Source organism: Lepisosteus oculatus, chromosome 2 (genome assembly GCF_040954835.1).
Source record: "Lepisosteus oculatus isolate fLepOcu1 chromosome 2, fLepOcu1.hap2, whole genome shotgun sequence".
Taxonomy (NCBI): Eukaryota; Metazoa; Chordata; class Actinopteri; order Semionotiformes; family Lepisosteidae; genus Lepisosteus; species Lepisosteus oculatus.
The window spans coordinates 19,133,141-19,139,715 of record NC_090697.1 but is presented as its reverse complement, the minus strand read 5'-3'; positions in this window follow the sequence as shown (position 1 = coordinate 19,139,715).

Below are 6,575 nucleotides of genomic sequence, written 5' to 3'. Positions count from 1 at the left end.
GGGACATCATGTTATGCAAGATAATGGGAGGAAGAAGCAAAACAGATACAGTACATACTAACCTAAAGTGAGAAAAGGCAAGTGAGAGTTAGTATTTCAAGATGTTCATGCACTATTTCATACAGCATGTGGAAGATCCAAGTCCATTAATAAATATAAATAACTGTCTTTGTTGCAGAAAGAAACCACACACCTTCCAAAAAATGTATTTTTGTTGATATATGTTTAAATTAAAATCAAAAGGTCTAAAAGTTTGTGTGTTATGTTTATATTTTCGTTATTTTTTATAATTAGTTTCAATAGTAATAGGATTATATGTATATGTATACAATTATATACAGGAGCCTTCTCCATGGACGGGATGTTATGTTTTCTTTCTTCTCTTTTCAGTTTTATATAAACTTCAGATTATATACAGTATGTATAGTTTTTTTTCTGTTTGACTAAAGAAAAGTGGATTGTAAACCTTTATTTATCAAAACACCATCTGGTCTGAAAAACGTTTTACAGAGTTAAAGCTTTTCTATAATTTTTCCCTAAATGTCTGGTAAAATAAATTATGAAGCAATTAACTGGTCAATTGCTTAAATGGTTTTTAAACTATACAAATCTTTCTTTGGTTTCCTGTTAAAAATTCAGTCAAACTGGGGCTGACACATTAAACCTTGCCTGAAATGTTTCTTGAGAAAAAGCAGAGTATGATTCACTTGCACAGAATAAAATGTGTTATGAGTTCACTATCAGTATGTTTTAATTTACTCTGCACTGCATTTCAAAGGTTTCTTTAATAACTGACCTTAGCTCTTAAAAAGTTATTCCAGGTGTTTGAAAGCTGCTGTATAAATCTAAACTATACCAGCAAGGCAATTACTCCCACCCTCGGTTCCATTTAATTCATTTTTTAAGTTCTCATTAGTCCAGATTTAACTTGGCTTAATCTTGTGTTTAATTTGGAAAGGCCTAATTAAAGGCTTCTAAAAACAAAAACAACATATTTTGGTTAAGAGCCCCTGGCAGTAGCAATTTGAGCATTAGGGAGACAGAGGGCTTGAGGAAGAAAAACGAAGTACAAGGAGAAAAGTTCAGATGAGCATTGCCCCAAATTTTAAAGGATGGATGTAATACTTTGCCTTTAGCAAAAGCTGGGATAATCCAAGACTGAACCACACTTGGTTTCTGTTGATACCTGGGTATAGAGTGTACATAGCATTTGTTGAAACCTGGTATATATTATCTACTGTAGTGTTGGTATCTTTAAAAAGGAATGTCTGGTGCTTGACAGTAACATTCTCAATCAGACTTGCAGTATTTAATCTAACATTAAATGTGCAAAACTGTGACAAGCATATATCTTTACAAACAGTGTGTGCATACCTGAGTGTTGGTGATTACATGTTCCAACACATTAATTATATAACTTGAGTTGACACATCTATAAAAAAGCAGAGTTATTTGAACATGATTTATGAGAAAATATTATCTTTAAAATTCTTTAAGATGATGCTTACAGCATGAGCCCTTCAAGAGATAGCACAGTATGGAATTTATAATCTTATTTATTTTTACTAGAGTTCCGTGGGTTATAGGAAATGTTGAAGGAAATATTTGGTTTTTTTTATGGACATGAAAATTGTCCAAAAATGTAATTATATTTTTTACTCTGTACAAAATAATGAATGCATTGTATATTCAAAGAGAATAGATAGAGGAAAGCAGAGCAATTTAAAACGGAGTTTTTTAGCGAACGTTTGGGAGGGATGAAGGCAGCCAAACTAATTAAACTCAGATGCCGTAACTCACAATTCAATTCTGACTTAAGAGCTTAGTCTCCATATATACCACACATCACCCTTTCCTCTTCCTCACTCGTTTTTCACATCCCTCCTCCACCCCCTCTCCACCTCAGCAGCTGCCCCCTTGGTCAAATGGGGACCCTAATCCTCCCCGTCCGATGGCCGGGAGGTTGTGGGTTAAGCCAAGTCACATCTCAATAAACAATCCTACTTTCTCTCAATCTTCAGCTGCTGTCATTCCTCATGGAAAGATGTATTATTACTCATTAACCACGTGATATAAGGAAGTTGTGCTCAAACTTTACAGTGCACTAGTAAGGCAATATTTAAAACACTGCTCTGTTTTTCAAAGAGATTAAAGAAGAACAGCAAGAATAATTCCTAGTCTCAGGGTATTGTCATAAGTGAACATGTTGAAGGAGCTAGATCTCCTCAATCTGGACAAAGCAAAGGCTTAAATTAGGCAGTGGTGAGCAGTTCTGAGTGTCTTATGGGAGGAAAGGGTTCCAATCCTCTATGAAGGGGTGGTGAATTCTTACTGTAGGCTCTATGGCTGAGACATTAGTGTACGTAAGCCATGGTGTGTATTTCAACATACAGTATATCCTGCATATATTAAATAAACACTTTACTAAGTGGTTAGAGTGGGCTGTTGTGTCAGCAATCAACATCAGGAGCTTCAGAAGCAAGTAGAGGTTAACTCAGGGCTGAAAATTAAAAGGAAAGAGGGTGAAGCATAGAATGCTTCGGCAGTGGACAATCTTTTTACTTTTAAAATTGCCTGGACCAGACAGTGTTTGCCACACTCGAAGAAAGATATTGTTGCTTTACAAAGAATGAAGTACGAATTAGATCAATCAGAGGTTTTGCCCTAAAGGAACTGAATATCTTTCATCTGTTAAAATGAAAATTATGTAGGTACTTAATTCAGGTATTCAAAATCCTGAATTGTATAGAACACGTCTATGCAGGAGACTTCTTTGAGACCAGCAGCTACTCAGAGGCCTGTGGACACAGAGAATGTGAAGTTTATGTACATATAACATTGAAAAAAAAAAGAAGTTTACATTATGGAAATCATGTGGTTGTAGACAGCTACAAGCAATCTTTGAAGAAATTGATAGATAGAAATCTCAGAACACTGCTGCTAGCTGAATGACCACCTCTTGTTTGTAACTTCTTAATAGTCTTATCTATTCTGTATTCCACTACTACAGTTTGTCATTGTTTGTCATTGTCGTACTGGTCTGCAGTCGGGGAGGATACGAGCATGACAGGAGCCTGGGAGCCCCCTGAACTTCCAGAAAGTGAGCAAATTGTTCTGACTATGATGTGAGGCATGACTGACCTTGTGAAAGCTAGACAGTGTAAAACTGCCACCAGAGAAGACCTGGTCTTGCGCCACAGCAGAATTCTACACTGAGTAGAGATGCTGTGTGGCTCTGATGTGGCTCTAGGTGTCCTAGGAGAAGTCTCCCATGGCATATAACCTGTTCTTTCGGGGTAGCTGAGTTATCCCCTCTCTAGGGATTTGCACTGGGCATGCTCAGAGCCCAAGAGCAACAGGGATCAAATCCTGGAAGAGGCAAGGAGAGCTGCACTCATTGCACATCTTTATGTAATGTCTGATCTGTATATAGTGGTTGTTGGATGTGCTCGGGAGATACAATAAGTGCAAGAGGAAGAGACAGTGAATGGTATTTCAAGCCTTAGGCCAAATCTACACTGCTTCTGACATGAGTATTCCACTCACTAAGTATTTTAAGCAGCTGATGACCTACAATGGTGGAGTCTCCAAAGCATAAATTATGTCATCGTCCATTTTGGAAATAGCACACACTTCTCAGCTTTTTCTTACACTAAATCTCTAATATCACACTAACATTAATATCTACAGTATAGCGCATGTACTAACAAAAGTGTATAACCAAAACACATATTCAATAACTATACAATAGATTTTACCATTTAATTAAGGATCAAGCCTTATATCAGTGGTAGAAGAACTGATATTTCAGTTGAGCTTTATGAAGGACTGTTGCATAGCTATATTCCTAATTGAATGCAATGTGCAAAGTCATTTCACAGAATCAGAAATGGAAGCTTTTTTACTCATTTCTAATTTTTCTTCATTTTGTAACTTTCAATAGGCACAGAATTTAATAGAATAGTGTGGAAATAGTTTGTAACAACTAATAATTCCATCTGTAAAGTTCTGGTTTCTCACATTAATTCATAGTAACAAGGTCTAACTCTTTACAAATGTGCTCTGTTCACTTTAAATGGAAAATATTTTTTTAAATATTTCAATTGTTCATCACCTCAGATGCATCTTGTGTTCTTGAGTCACAGGATGTCTGTGATTCCTCGTAGGAATGCGTTACGATGTCAGCTTTATTAGCCGAGAGAGAGAGAGAGAGAGAGAGAGATGGTGATATGGGAGAGGAATCATAAGGATGAATCTGAAACGTAATCCGAGAACGTAGTCAAAAGACGAAAGCCAGAAGTCAAACCGGAAGGGTAGCTCACTAGGTAGAACCGATACTGAGCAAGGTGGTCGTGCGCCGCCACTGGCCAGCCACGTAACATCAATAGAAATATCTGTTAAGTACCGATTGATCTTTGCATAGAACAGCTGCATAGAAATATGGATATACTGTACCACAATTGTAAATGAAGAAAGAGACTGTAGGAGGATGTGATATAAGCCAGAACATGTTTTGATCAAAATACTTCTGTGTAGACCTTCATAAGAGAGAAGTATTCATCAAAATCCCTTTCAAGTAGATCAAAATCTCTTTCACAATTTCCATTGTGGAAAAAAAAAGTTTGTTTTTTTTTGCTGGTAATTATCTGACTCTTTATGCCACTCTACAACATGGAGATGGACGCAAACTCCACAGAGTGTTAGTTTCTGTGGTTCAGGAGATGAGACTCAGGATATCTGAGTTGTAAAACTAGAAGGTAAAGGTTTTCTTTTCTTACAAGACTGGGTGGCAGTTACTGTGCATTTCTTCGTACTCCAATCAGTTAAAAGCCAGAGGCACTTCTTACACATAACATAGATATTTGTGTTTCTAAAGAAAACTCTACTGTAGTCCTGTCAAGACAGAGCCACATTGCAGGTTCATCTTTTCATTTTATTAAATATGAAAAGTACCAATACTATGCCCCACAGTGTTCCTCTGTGAAACAGAAAATCCCATAAATCCCATACAAATACTATTTACTTAATTACTCTGTTTTAGGATCTCACTGAAAAGTCAGGTTTTACTGTTCTTGCAATGCTGACAATCGTGATTCTGTACTTCATAAAGACTGCAATAAACTCTGCTTGAGGAACGTCATATGAAAAGTATTGTTGTATTGCCATCTTGTGTTTGTTATTTATTTTCCAGATTTCTTTTTTTGGAAGAAACTTTCAAGTCAAGTGACTGCCAACTTGCTGCTCCGTCAGAGCCTTCAGAAAGCTCCTAGGTGAAATCTAAGGCTCAATCCCCAGAAAAATCTGAAGCTCAATACTTTCACACAATCAGCTAATAATATTTCAGATTGTTTTTCAAGCTTTGCCTTTTGCAGGTGGTAGCACATACTAGAAAAAATACATACCCTATTTTGCTTTCATCAATACATTAGTCCTAACGAAGGATATAAATGCATGTTGAAACTGTTTTTAGTGGTAAAGTGTTATGTGATCACAGCACTTTTTTCAGGGTTTCAGGTTTGACTGTGGCCTTCCTATAGTAGTACCTCATAGTCAAAAGTATCTGCACCCCCCTTCTGTAACAAAATTCACCTGGTATAGAAATGGACAGTGCATTCTAACACACGACCTTACATTACATTTACAGTATGTGTGAGCATATGAATAAATATACCACTGTATTTATGTGCATACAGTCTTTAGAAAAAAATTAAGCATACAGGTTTGATATACGGATTTATTGTTTTTAGCATCATTTTGATTAATAAATCATCTGTGAAAGGTCATTTCATCTTAATCTTCCCTCAAAATGATTGAAGGCGATCAATGTGGCACCATACAACCAGATTAAGGTCTGCAACCTCACTTGAATGGACACAAAATCTCATCCTGACACAATAATATTCAAACAAAATGTGTTTCATAATACCTGTGACCCCATGTACTCTTTAAAGATTTAATATGAACTTTAGGAAAGGATTATGAGAGATTATATGCAAACTATTTTTTTAAGCTTATCTATTTTTTTACTAGAGTATGTATGGGCTTCTTTTCCAAAGAAAATGTACCCTATTTCCATTAATTGTGGTGTTACTAGAGTCTTGTGTGGCTGCCAAATCATGTGACCAAAAAGTTTTAATCAGTTATGGAACACAATTCCCATTAGCAATTATTTCTCGATGATTATTCTCGATCTTACAACATTCTACAATGGATGTATGTTGCTACAGTATGTAAGCGCATATATGCAAATTATAATGTGAGGTATTTGAAAAACACAAAAGAAAAGTGTGCAGAGCACCAGACTTTATTGACCTTTACTATTTACAGAGACAGATAAGCCCAAAATGGAATGAGAAACTCAAATTCAATTTAAGATAACTAGTGACCACAGAAATTATACTGGGAAAGCTACTCAGCTCTTTCTTAAGACTCTATCCTTGGACAGCTGGTGGACAGCACTCTGGGGCTGCCATGGTAACATCTACAGGGTGTCTTCCTGCTAAGTTTCCAGAGGGGAAACGTCAATCCTTACAATATTAAGTGCACCAGAAATTTGATTGGCTTGTAGCATGCTG